We start from the raw sequence: 14,426 nt of genomic DNA, 5'->3' as shown, positions 1-14,426 counted from the left end.
TGACGTATCAATCATCCGTCAAGACTTTGTTCAAAGTAAGTTTTCTTTTCAATTATCTGCATGTTGACTTACCCAGCAATGTCAAATGAATTGTGTAGTATTTAAGAAACCAATTGGTATTCCCTTTTCTTACTATATTCCTACCTAATAACTTGTAGTTACCAATACACTTTTCTATTGCCCTGTTTTAACTAAATATTCCCTGTACTCCCATTTCTATCATAAAGCGCCGCTGACAAGGAGACTCCAGAGGTGGAGAACGGGGCTGCCAACAAGTGGAGGCGGGGCGAGCTAGAACCGCAAGCGACTCCAGCAGGCCTAGACTTCATCAGAAGCCTCCCCGATGATATGTTGAGAGTCATCATCTCCCTCCTCCCAATCAAATATGGGGCGTGGACAACCGTCCTTTCCTGACGGTGGCGCCCCCGATGGAACTCCAGCCCTCTTGACCTCATCGACACCCACGAGCTCTGCCATGGCTATCGCAAAAGCTTGGATGCGTTCTCCAAGATCTTCGGCAGTCTCCTTGGCCCAACCAAAGGCCTTAGAATGGGCAAGTTCCGTTCCAACGGCAAGGACCGAGCCAATCTTGACGACTGGTTTCGATCCCCCGCCCTAGATCAGCTCGAGGAGCTCACTTTTGATGATGGGCATATGCGGTCGCTGCCAACATTCGCACTCCGCCTCGCGCCCATGCTGCGCGTTGCCAAGTTCAGGAACTGCCATTGCCCCACCCCCTTAATGACGCGCCCGCTCTTATACTACCACGACTGAAGCACCTCGGGCTCCTCGTCGTCTGCCTCTCAAATGGTGACATGGAGCGCATGCTCCGTGGCTGTACTGCACTCGAGTACCTTCGTCTTCAGGCGACCAATGGGTTGAGTACCTTCCACATCACCTCCATGACTCTCCGGACTATTTATGTGTGTTGTTGGTGCGGCAGGAAGACATCACAAGATGTGGACCATAGTATGGTCATTGAGGACACACCTGCACTTGAGAGATTACTTGTAGTTGATCATGAAGGTCCAACAAGAATCAATGTCATTTCTACACGGAAATGGACAGTGGTGGGCTACTCGTTTGACAAATACTCCGAACTTGTTATTGGATCCACACTCGTTCAGGTACAATAGCCGCCTTCTACATCTCCTTCTACAAATTAACATTATTTCTATTTTTGAAGATGTTTGTTGATCTGTCATTCAGAAAATGATTCTGACAAGCTTGACCCTGAAACTGCGCACAGTGAAGGTCTTGGCACTAGAATCTATCTACCCTAACCTGGAGGATGTTGTTAGTTTCCTGAGATGCTTTTCGTGCCTGGAGAATCTATATATCGACGTGATGTTCCTTTCCTATTAAATGTTAACCCTAAGGGAGTTCAATTTGTGACACCCTTTTCCAAGTTTACAATGACAATGTACTACGATTTCTGAAGGTTCTTTTGGAGGATTTCAGTACATACATGCCCCCCCATATTGGTTGCTTCATCCATATGGTTACAATCAATAATCATTTCTCCTTTGGATTCATCTGTACTAGTTTTCTTAGGGAACTTTTCATCCACTCCAACCTCTTGCGAAGAAGGCTACATTTTTCTAGAATGTAATCAAATGCCCATGTTAATCATGTCAGATCAAAGATGGCATGTTAGTGCATTTTACAAATCCTGCAAACCAAATAGGCCTGTAGTAATGTTCAAAACTGCATGTATGCACTAACATGTTTTCTTCTTTTGCAGATAAGATTAGGCCCACTGGTGGATAATGTGAACAATCACGTCGAATGCCTAGATCTGCATCTCTTAGAAATTACTTTGAACTCCTACCGAGGGACCTTACCGGAGATTATATTCGCCAGGTTCTTTGTTCTCAGAGCAAGGGTGCTGAAGGAAATGAGGTTTTCCCTACATTTATTTCACAAAAATAAATGGTTTGTTGATCAGCGCCGGCGTCTGCGGCAGAATGGAGTAGGCTCCAAAAATGCTGAATTTCATTTTGGAACTTCAAATGACAGAGTAATCGGAAGTCATCGTGCCAACCCCATATATGACTTCTCAGTGGCTGGCCCCTCTGCAAAAATTGTTAGGTTTCCAAACCAGACTTAGAAGCGGTTGTGGCACCCCGATCCGCATGGAGTAGGGGCCTTCGCACGTCAGCCCAGGATAACACCTGACGCACGACAAGTCCATAATACAGCATTCCAGGTACAAGAATATTCATCAAAAACATGTATAGAAGAGTACATCATTGATGAATACAATTATCTGGCATAGCCCTAAGGCTATTTAAATGGCAGCAGAAACTTATTTAAATGGCAGCGGAAGTCTTGGTTCGGCAGCACAACAACTCTGGCTGGGCTCCACAACTCACAGGACTAGCATGGTTACGGCCTAGCACGACGGGTCAAGCGAACACTTCGGGTATGACCTACAAAACTGGCATGACACGCCAGGTCAGTACATTGAATGTACTTGCAAGACAACCAATTATATAGCATCCAAACAAGCAGAAGACAAAGCAAGAACCAAGCGCATGCAACAACTTATCTCATATCAATTACGGAACATGGCATGTTAAAGATAATTAAGCTTGAACAACATCATAGCATCTACTAACATAATACTATCATGGCGTATCAAACATGCTCCAAACATGGCAATAGCAAATCATAGCATATCATCAATCATGGCATAATGAATCCAAGCATGACATGCCATCATGAAACTATGCTGAAAATAAACTACTGATCATATTCAATGTAGGCATAGCATGTTAACTATAGGCAACCATCTTCTATTATGACATAGTTCTTTAAATGCAAATAACAACATATTACTCATGCAATGCAACCCAAACTTGTGCACCGAGTCCGTCGGACTCTCTTACCAACGGGTTGCCTCGCAACCAAATGGTAATCATTCTGGCGACCCCAACCACGACCAACACTTGGTCTCCAAAACTCATCGAGACCATGTCTCGTGATCATATCAAAACATTGCCATGACTTCTCATGACTATCTCATAGTCCAAGTCACCACATTCTGGTTATCTCATTAATTTACTTAATTATTTCAAGTTTATCCTCCATTTCGACCAAGACCTAATAATGTGACCTACTACGAACTGTGTTCCTATCGATAGACTTTAATAAGCACTCTGCAGAGGTAGCGCACTGTACCCACACCACGGAACCCATGGCCTCGTCATCCCATTCGGGTGGACCAACGGCATTCCGATGAAACCGACCTATTGCCATGACACTCTCCCGGCCACTCCGGCTCACTCCCCACTGGGCTAGTCCTGGGTGGCCCCGTGTCTACCAAAGACACAACGACCACCGTCGTGGCCAAAACGTCCCTCACGGGGACCGGTACCAAAAATCTCAACAATAGGCACACAAGGTTATGTCCACCTACCTGATCAGGGTAGCGCGCGCCCATAACCTTCCCTCTTTGGAGGCACCGGCGAGAGGCACGACAATAGACTGCATTAAGGCCTTCCCATAAAGGCAAAATGTGGCTGCACTGTAAAAGTTCGATTTGGTGCCACTATGACTCAATACCATCGATGGCGGAGGAGGTTGTTGTTATTAGGTCATTTTATTTCCTTCTCCATCATCATGAACATAGATGCAAAAATGAACATGCATCATACCAATGCTTTAATAAAAGACCAAACTTCTCAAGTGAACAACTACAGCATAAAGAACATGACAATACTAAGTACTAGCATATACATGGTGCATTACAATCATCATAGCTATCATAATAGCCACTAAAAATCCAAAGGCAACATGATATCCAAAGTAATACTCCAAAGCATAATACCATCATGAACATAGTCATACTAATGAATCCGAAGGCAACATGTCATCCACATAGTCATCCAAATATAAGTCCTAAAACTCCAAGCAATATTGATACTAACATTCTAATTAGTATCGCAAAAGATATCATGAAAACATAAGCATGCAGGAAGATCATAACAGAATAACTGCATATAAAAACGGTAAATAGCAACTGTAACTACACACACACACAAGGTGCAAGCAAAGTCAACATGCAAGTCCGTGGCTCATGACAAGAGGTTGGCTTGCCTGGAGGTCGACAAATACTCTGGGAAGAAGTGCGGAACGATCGCGGAAAGATTTGCCGAAAATAGTTCTCTCTCGGAGGGGGCTGATTGCTGGCAAGGGCAAAATGGTCATTTTTAGAATGTGCAAACATCAATAAAATGGTCCCATCAAAAGGGCTCGACGAACAGAGAAATTGAGCGTTGGAATCACCTCATTCGGAGCTACGGGTAAAAAGATATGATTGTTTAACTACTAGGGACCTATCTGTAAAGGAAATCATTACAAACTGACCCCTGGCAGAAAAATAGATCGCGTCTTTCTCAGAAATACACTTTCCAGAGAGGAAAGCGCATTCTGGCCCGAAGAAGAGGAGGTACACGCTTTCGGCTGAGGGAAAGCGCACTCCAGGGAATACGCCTTCGGGGTTCCGAAAACGGAAAACAACCCGGGGCGCCGCCACTTAACTGACGTGGCGAGGTGGGGTCAACGCGGGGTCACTGGCAAGGGGGACCCGCGAGGGGTGGGCCCCGCCTGGCTGGCTTCTTCTTCCTCCCGCTCGACGCGCACCTGGCCAAGGGGAGACGCCCACCACGACGGCGCTCGTCGGCGCGTCCGGCCACGGCAACGGACGTGCGACCTACCGACATGCTCAGGACGGCCAGGGGCACCTCGGGGTGGTGCTAGCTTCCGCCGAGGAACACCAGGGAGGGAGCTGCACGGCCCACGGCAGAGAGTGGATTCGGCCGCCGGTGGACACAGCGCTACGGTGGGGAAGGGAAGAGGCCGAGGCCACGGGGAGGCTTGCCAGAGTATGGGGGATGCGGTGGTGCTGGAGGAACGGCGAGGGGAACTCGGGATCACCGAAATTGGGTGAGACCCGAGGCGGCGGCTATGGCGACGGTGGTTGTCAAAGAGCGACTCCGGGGAGGGGTGAGTGGCTTGGGGAGGCTTGAGGACTGCGAGAGAGCTCGGGGGCTTTATTTACAGCCGCGGGGAGAGCTCGGGAAGGAGGGGAGGAGGTGGCACACGGCGGCAACGTGTCCGCGCGCCCGCGACAGCGCAGTGTCGGCAGGCGCGGCCAAGGCTCACGGGAAGCAGCGGGAAGGCGACGAAGAGGATCAAGATGAGGAGCAGAGGCTCACGGAGACGAGAGGCGCTCGGGAACGAAAGTAGGAAGCGGACATCTGGGAGGAAAGTGACGGTGCACAGGGGCGCTCACTGTTTGGTCAATGGATCGGCTTGCCGGAGAAGAAAACAAAGGGGCCCAGAGGTCCAGGGGGAAGAAGACGTCGAGAGGGAGCTGTTGGGCATCGATGGCGAGACCAGAGCCGGTCGGGGCAGCGATGCTGACTCGAACAGTGGCTAGACCACCGTTTTGGCTCGCATTGCCCGTGGTCACCATGCACAAAGAACGCTCTGGAGTTTTTACTGATGTAATCTCATGTCTACCGCGCAGTACTTTGAAGAGTTTGTGTTACCATGGTAAATAAACGAGCAAAGACACACGGAGTAGAGTAAACCAAGCTCCACAAGTTTACTGCTGCAAACTTGGCCACACTCTAGAGAGTAAACCAGAGAGGGTAAAAGGTAAAATTAATGTCTAGGAAGATTAGGGTAGCAAGGACTACGGTCCTGGTAATTATGAGATCATTTGGTCAAGTATTTAGCATAGTTGCTGTGCAACTGCTAAACCTGACCTAGAAACTAAATCAGGAAGAAGCACTCACTAGGAGTGATGGATTGAGCTAAAACTTGGCAAAGCTTAATGATTTGATCATATGTAGATGCTGCAAAAATATCATACCAAATGGTGTTGCCAAAATGGTACTTGTTTCACAAACATCTCCCATGTCCAGAAACTTGAGAAAATTACTCAAGGCAAATGGCTAATTGAAATGAGCCAATGTTTTGTGGAGAGGGATAATATGGCTAGGAGAAGGTCTAGAAAAGGTTTCAGCCACAATGGAGCAAGATAAAGTACACTTGCTTCACAACCTGAAAAATTGGACAGAAACTAAGAATTGCTCCTGTGCTCACATAGTTCAATGAAATGAACGGAATTTAGGTGGAGGATAATGATTTTAGATACTTGAGAGGATGGAAAATTTGCATCCCATTTGGAGACTCTATGAAGGTACTTCCTTCACAAAGTTGTGTTCTGGTCAGGAACTTTGAAAAATTGCACAGGGAGCTAGGATGAATGGATTGAGCTCATATTTGGCATCCATGGGTTATTTATCCATGTTAATCACCCTGCCAAATTGCAGATCAATTGGAGTTAGTAATAAAGCACTTCCTTTGAAATTTTTTAGAGAAGGCAGAAACTTGCATTGGATCATGTGCCCAATTTTTGATCTGAGGAACATGAGATAAGGATAGAACTAGTGATTATATAGCAAGGACAAGCTCCACAATTTATGTGGGAATTTCCCCTGCTAGAAAAATGGTAGTTCCTTTAGAAACTGGCAGAAATGCAATATTGGTATTAAATAGGAAAAGCCAATTTTCCTTATTTAATTATGGCCAATATACTTGCGAGAGTTTGGGTTAGGCATAAATATCAACTCCACCAGTTCTCATGAATTTAGGAGATGGCTAGCTATTCCTTTGGATTTTATTCCTCAGAAAGGCAAGAAAAGGAATAAATCACAATTCAAAAATATTGCATGGGACTTAGCAATATTTTTGCATATCCAAGTTTCAGAAAGATGGGAGGATCTCTGGGAACAATTGGGAGGATCAACAGATCAAGAAAATGATGGCTCCCTTGTAAGCACAAAGGAGATATCCAAATCCCAAAAATTTGGAATTAGGGTTTGAGAGGGTTGAGATGATGCAGATGAGGGCTTGCCCACTGACAAATACATGAGCAAGGTTTTTGGAAAGGTTGAAAATGACAAGAATTGTCAGAGTCATCCAGCAAACTCAGGAGAAAATTTTTGAAACATGAGTGCCAGGAAGGAATAACAGCACAAAAATTGATAACCCAATTTTGGGGATGTTACAGCGGTGATATTAGTTTGAACCTCTCTGATATCCATGTTCAGCGGATCAGCGCGAGCGTTTGTAGCTGATGAGCTGAATTTCATTTCTAATATCATTTGAACCTTGTAATCTTCGAATTTGAGCCATATAACTCTAGAATTTGAACCTTGTAACATTTCGAGCTTTTGTGGTACAATCGTTGAAATGGCATCGTATGGGACTCGTATATTGCTAGCACTATTTTGACCTTAATATGCAATGGTCTTAGATTTTATTAACCATTCTTGAATCAGTTTACCTTGTCGATCTCACAGCACACGGTCTGTATAGCTAACTCGACTGCGATCTTCAACATTATTGCACACAGTTGGTTTCTTCCACTGTGTGCACTATAGAGCGCAGAATTAATTATCGCACTCGAGTGTCTATCATCACCCTTCTAGGTAACTTTGACCTCATCACCCATGGGTAAACTTATGATCGAAGTCATTCCACACACTTCATTTTTACAAAGCTTTTTGCCAATAAACGCCCATGATTTGTCCCTCTTCTAGCTGACGCGTGGCCAAACTAGCCGGGCAGGAAGCTTGCGCGGTAAACAACGCGGTAGCACAGGAACAGGCTCACCGACGATACATTTTGCGCCTCTTCGAGCCCACGTGTGCGGTGCGGTGTTGTCAAGCATGCACTGGAATCCTCTGCTATGAACCTCGTGACAAGACATGACAATTACAGGCCAGCTGGCCCCCATTTATTACAGTGGCCATTTAACACTTGTGTCTCTTCAAACTTTCGATCGTGCCCCACCATTGCAAGAAGCACACCCACCACGAGAAATTCTTAGAGGGTATCCTGCACGGCTCCAATGGCGCTCCGAGCGGCTGCCAACGACGAGCAGCAGTTCACCATGCGTGCCGTGGTGAACACCCATAGAAGGTTCATGGACCTCTCGGTGGTGTACACCAACGACCCGGTCTGGGTGGAGCACTCCATCCACATCATGGAGCTGTTGCTTGCCGCGGAGAAGTACACGGTGGTCGGGTTCGACCTCGAGTACACCCGCGCTCGTGCCGGGTCTCATCCCAAGGTCGTCGTCGCCCAGATGTGCGTGCACCACCACGTCCTCGTCTACCACTACTGCTTGGCCACAAGGCCTTGCGAGCATTTCGCTAGGTTTGTCAACATCCCCCACTACATGTTCGCTACGGTGGACATCACTAACGATGTAAAGGCGCTCGAGAATTTAGGAATCGCCTGCTAGAATCTTGTCGACATCTAGGGCCAATACAAGATCTGGGGCAGCAAGGAGCATGAGAAGGACTCACTGGTTCACCTTGCCAAGGCCATCATCGACCCCTACTACAGAGACATGAAGGATTCATGCAACAAGGACAAGCGTGCCTGGCACTTGGCCTGGATGGATAAACTCGACAAAGCTCACGTCATGTATGCGGCCAAGGAGGCGTACATGAGCTACGACATGTACAAGTGGATCGTTGACATGAGGAAGTGCCTCCTTCCCCAAAACGGCCAGGGATCCAGCCGGAAGCAGAGCAATGGCAAGCCTTGTCGCAACAATAAGTAGATGATTAGATCCTCGTTTCTCCTACTATAGTATGCATGTAATTTCTTACTTTGGTGTGTGGAAATGTTATGTGTGTAGTCACTTGTGTAATTGTATGCTTAATTTGGTTTTGCAATGTTGTCTTTTTAAGTATATATGTTGATGCTCTGTAGATAGAGCGTAGATGTTGTGCGGGAAAAGAAAATCACATCGCACACGGACTAAACAATGGGACCCGTTTGTGATGTTTTCATCAATCACTCACAATTGTATACCAGCAATCGTTTGCTCACAGCACACAGGGCTTGTTAGATGTAATCATCTATGTTGTTATCGGTCTTCACACATGTTTTTGATTACAGACCTGTTTGCCTCGTATCACACACATCTTGTTCATTTGAACCGTTTCTGTTCTCATGTCTCAACGCAAACAGTTCATCCGAGTGAACCGCATGCCGTATATCGCACACACCTTTGATCTGGCTGACCATTTCTTTTGTGTTTCCTAATCACAAACAGTTCGTCCGAGTGAACCGTATGTTGTACATTGCACACACCTTCATCTGGCTTCCAGTTTCTTTTGTTCCTCCTCATCACAAACAGTTAATTGAGCTGAACTGTATGCCCTGCATCACACACGCAACTAAAATCTGAACCGTGTTTGATGCATCCTCCATCGCAAACGTTTTGCACCTTTTTGACGGTTTTTACACCATCGTTTGCGATTATGGCATCGCACACAGTTTCGTCGAAGGGTCTCTGATCGTAGTGTCGCGTTAGCAGCATCCTGCAGTAGTGTGCCACCGTCACTCGGCCGCAAACATTGAGATACCTAGTTTTTAAATTCTAAGAAATCCAAAACTTGTCTGAAATTCATGAAACTTGGCATGCTATCAAGGAGTGGCATCAACATGCCGTGGTAAAAATTTTGTCCCATTTGGGGTAGGTTTGGGTATAAGGTTCTCATAAACCAGAGCTTCTCACAACAAGCCTGATGGTTTCAGTAGGGACCGTGCCACCTTTGGGGACGAAACGATATTAGTTGACTCTTATTGCTTTTAGAAATTTTCTAGTGTCAACATAGAACAAGAGGAGTGTTGTGTTAAATTTTGGAATTTTTCGGGGTTCGTTTAAACATTTTTATACATTAACTGGGTTTTCTAGGCATTTTATGTGCATAATTCAAATTTGAACTACATGCACATGCTCCAGTGCCTATAAATTGGTTGAAAAAAATGTGTGTCCTTGGTTGCATGCTTAGGTCCCATGCAAGAAATGGGAATGAATGTCAAACACCCTGCCACCGCCACTCGGCCACAAACATTGAGATACCTGGTTTCTAAATTCTAGTAAATCTAAAACTCGTATGAAATTCATGAAACTTGGCATGCTATCATGGAGTGGCATCAACATGCCGTGGTAAAAATTTTGTCCCATTTGGGGCAGGTTTGGGTATAAGCTTCTCACAAACTAGAGCTTCTCACAACAAGCTTGAAGGTTTCGGTAGGGAACGTGCCACCTTTGGGGATGAAACTATATCTGTTGCCTCTTATTGCTTTCAAAAAATTTCTAGTGTCAACATAGAACAACAGGAGTGTTGTGTTAAATTTTGGAATTTTTCAGGGTTTGTTTGGACATTTTTATACATTAATTAGGTTTTCTATGCATTTCATGTGCATAATTCGAATTTGAACTACATGCACATGCTCCAGTGCATATAAATTGGTTGAAAAATCAAATATGTGTCCTTGCTTGCATGCTTAGGTCCCATGAAAGAAATGGGAATGAATGTCAAACACCCTGCCACCGTCACTCGGCCGCAAACATTGAGATACCTGGTTTTTAAATTCTAAGAAATCCAAAACTCGTCTGAAATTCATGAAACTTGGCATGCTATCATGGAGCGGCATCAACATGTCATGGTAAAGTTTTTGTCCCATTTGGGGCTGGTTTGGGTATGAACTTCTCACAACAAGCCTGATGGTTTCAGTAGGAAACGTGCCACCTTTGGGGACGAAACGATATCCATTGCCGATTATTGCTTTCAAAAATTTTCTAGTGTCAACATAGAACAACAGGAGTGTTGTGTTAAATTTTGGAATTTTTCGGGGTTCGTTTGGACATTTTTATACATTAACTAGGTTTTCTAGGCATTTTATGTGCATAATTCGAATTTGAACTACATGCACATGCTCCAGTGCATATAAATTGGTTGAAAAATAAAATATGTGTCCTTGGTCGCATGCTTAGGTCCCATGGAAGAAATGGGAATGAATGTCAAACACCCTGCCACCGTCACTTGATACGTCTCCAACGTATCTATATTTTTTGATTGTTCCATGCTATTATATTAACTGTTTTGGATGTTTATGGGCTTTATTAAACACTTTTATATTATTTTTGGGACTAACTTATTAACCTAGAGCCTAGTGCCATTGTTTTTTCCCTTGTTTCAGTGTTTCGCAGAAAAGGAATATCAAACGGAGTCCAAACGGAATGAAACCTTTGGGAGCGTGATTTTTGGAATGAACGTGATCCATGAGACTTGGAGTTGAAGTCAAGGAAGCTTCGAGGTGGCCACGAGGCAGGGAGGCGCGCCTGCCCCCCTAGGCGCGCCCCCACCCTCATGGGCCCCTCGTGGCTCCCCTGACCGACTTCTTTCACCTATATATGTCCATATACCCTAAAAACTTCGGGGAGCAGAATAGATCGGGAGTTCCGCCGCCATAAGCCTCTGTAGCCACCGAAAACCAATCTAGACCCGTTCCGGCACCCTGCCGGAGGGGGGGAATCCCTCTTTGGTGGCCATCTTCATCATCCCGGTGCTCTCCATGACGAGGAGGGAGTAGTTCTCCCTCGGGGCTGAGGGTATGTACCAGTAGCTATGTGTTTGATCTCTCTCTCTCATGTTCCTGAGGTGGTACGATCATGATGTATCACGAGCTTTGCTATTATAGTTGGTTCTTATGATGTTTCTCCCCCTCTACTCTCTTGTAATGGATTGAGTTTTCCCTTTGAAGTTATCTTATCGGATTGAGTCTTTAAGGATTTGAGAACACTTGATGTATGTCTTGCATGTGCTTATCTGTGGTGACAATGGGATATCACGTGATCCACTTGATGTATGTGTTGGTGATCAACTTGCGAGTTCCGTGACCTCATGAACTTATGCATAGGGGTTGGCACACGTTTACATCTTGACTCTCCGGTAGAAACTTTGGGGCACTCTTTGAAGTTCTTTGTGTTGGTTGAATAGATGAATCTGAGATTGTGTGATGCATATCGTATAATCATACCCACAGATACTTGAGGTGACATTGGAGTATCTAGGTGACATAGGGTTTTGGTTGATTTGTGTCTTAAGGTGTTATTCTTGTACGAACTCTATGATAGATCGAACGGAAATAATATCTTCATGTTATTTTACTACGGACTCTTGAATAGATCGATCAGAAAAGATAACTTTGAGGTGGTTTCGTACCCTACCATAATCTCTTCGTTTGTTCTCCGCTATTAGTGACTTTGGAGTGACTCTTTGTTGCATGCTGAGGGATAGTTGTATGATCCAATTATGTTATTATTGTTGAGAGAACTTGCACTAGTGAAAGTATGAACCCTAGGCCTTGTTTCAACACATTGCAATACCGTTTGTGCTCACTTTTATCATTAGTTACCTTGCTGTTTTTATATTTTCAGATTACAAAAACCTTTATCTACTATCCATATTGCACTTGTATCACCATCTCTTCGCCGAACTAGTGCACCTATACAATTTACCATTGTATTGGGTGTGTTGGGGACACAAGAGACTCTTTGTTATTTGGTTGCAGGGTTGCTTGAGAGAGACCATCTTCATCCTACGCCTCCCACGGATTGATAAACCTTAGGTCATCCACTTGAGGGAAATTTTCTACAGTCCTACAAACCTCTGCACTTGGAGGCCCAACAACGTCTACAAGAAGAAGGTTGTGTAGTAGACATCATCACTCGGCTGCAAACATTGAGATACCTGGTTTTTAAATTCTAGTAAATCCAAAACTCGTCTGAAATTCATGAAACTTGGCATGCCATCATGGAGCGACATCAAAATGTTGTGGTAAAATTTTTATCCCATTTGGGGCAGGTTTGGGTATATGCTTCTCACAAACCAGAGCTTCCCACAACAAGCCTGATGGTTTCGATAGGGAATGTGCGACCTTTGGGGACAAAACGATATCCTTTGCCTCTTCTTGCTTTCAAAAAAAAATTCTAGTGTCAACATAGAACAACAAGAGTGTTGCGTTAAATTTTGGAATTTTTCGAGGTTTGTTTAGACATTTTTATACATTAACTAGGTTTTCTAGGCATTTCATGTGCATAATTCAAATTTGAACTACATGCACATGCTCCAGTGCATATTAATTGGTTGAAAAATCAAATCTGTTTCCTTGGGTGCATGCTTAGGTCCCATGCAAGAAATGGGAATGACTTTCAAACACCAGGGCACTATTGATTGCCGGCAAAACATTGAGATACTTTGTTTTTAAATTATAGTAAATCCAAAACTCGTCTGAAATTCATGAAACTTGGCATGCTATCATGGCATGGCACCCGACATGATGTGGTATGTTTCACGTCCATTTTGAGAGAAGGCGCACTCGAATAACAACCAACAATGGCATTTTGGAACAAATAGCTGCCACATTAACATCTCAAACGTTTTGTATAATTTACATCGTGTGCGTTCTGTTAACCATTGACGTGAGGCCACGCCTCACTCTTTTAATGGCTAGGAGGTATTGTGCGAATAGGTGCTTGACTAAACGGGAGGCATGCGAGTTGTACTCCAATGCGCAGGCTCAACGGGAAGCATGCGAGCTATACGCCGCGTAGGCTCATCGGGAAGCGAGCCCTTTGACTTCCATGGCTGCCCGTCTTGCTCGCATCCTCTCCATTAATGGCGCCCAAGCCGCAGTTTAATACGGTTTTTAAATATAAAACATTCATAGCAAACGGTTTAGTTAGAACACCTGTATGTAAACCGACGGCTTCCCCAGGAAGCCAAGGGAAAATGGGCCGAGTAGGATTTGTGCAGCTCTTGATCGGAAACATTTTAGTTAGAACACCCGTATGCAAACCGACAGCCTCCCCAGGAAGCCAAGAGAAAATGTGTTGAGCAAGATTTGTGCATCCCTTCAATGCAAACAGTTGTTTTGGATGACCCATGTGCAACCACGTACAAACAATTTGGTAAGATTTGCATCTGTCATTTTGGGTATGTTGCCATTTGTCAAACTAGAGATTGACATTTGTTTATCTAGTAACATTGCCATTTGTTAATCCTTGTAACACTGCAATTTGTCAAAACATGCAGCTAAAAATCACTAGCACTATCAAATTTTTGCAACTAAAATTCAGTAATTAAGCATAGATTTCATTCAAAGATTAAGCAGTTGTTCTTAATTTGTACAAAAAGTTCAACTCGATAGCTGAACCGACCAAACTTTTCCCCAATTTTTGCCAACAACGTACTGAAATAGCTAGTTCAACTATATATAGTAGCTAATTTTAAGTACGTTGTACAGTTCCACCACATCTATAGTCAGATGAACTAAACAAAATAGCCCCTAAATACTAATAATACTATAGAGGGGCTTTGTACTACTTCTGGCAGCCTCTCCTCTATCGAGCGTGCTAGTAAGAGGCAGAGGAGGAGGAGCCTACTGACGATATGGACAACTGCAATACGGTGCCTGCCGCTGCTGCACGTTCAGAGACGCTCACCAGCTCAAACGCCCTCTACCGCTCCAGATGACCC

This window comes from Triticum urartu, chromosome 7, assembly GCF_003073215.2.
Source record: "Triticum urartu cultivar G1812 chromosome 7, Tu2.1, whole genome shotgun sequence".
Lineage (NCBI taxonomy): Eukaryota > Viridiplantae > Streptophyta > Magnoliopsida > Poales > Poaceae > Triticum > Triticum urartu.
Note: the sequence above shows the minus strand (reverse complement) of the source record.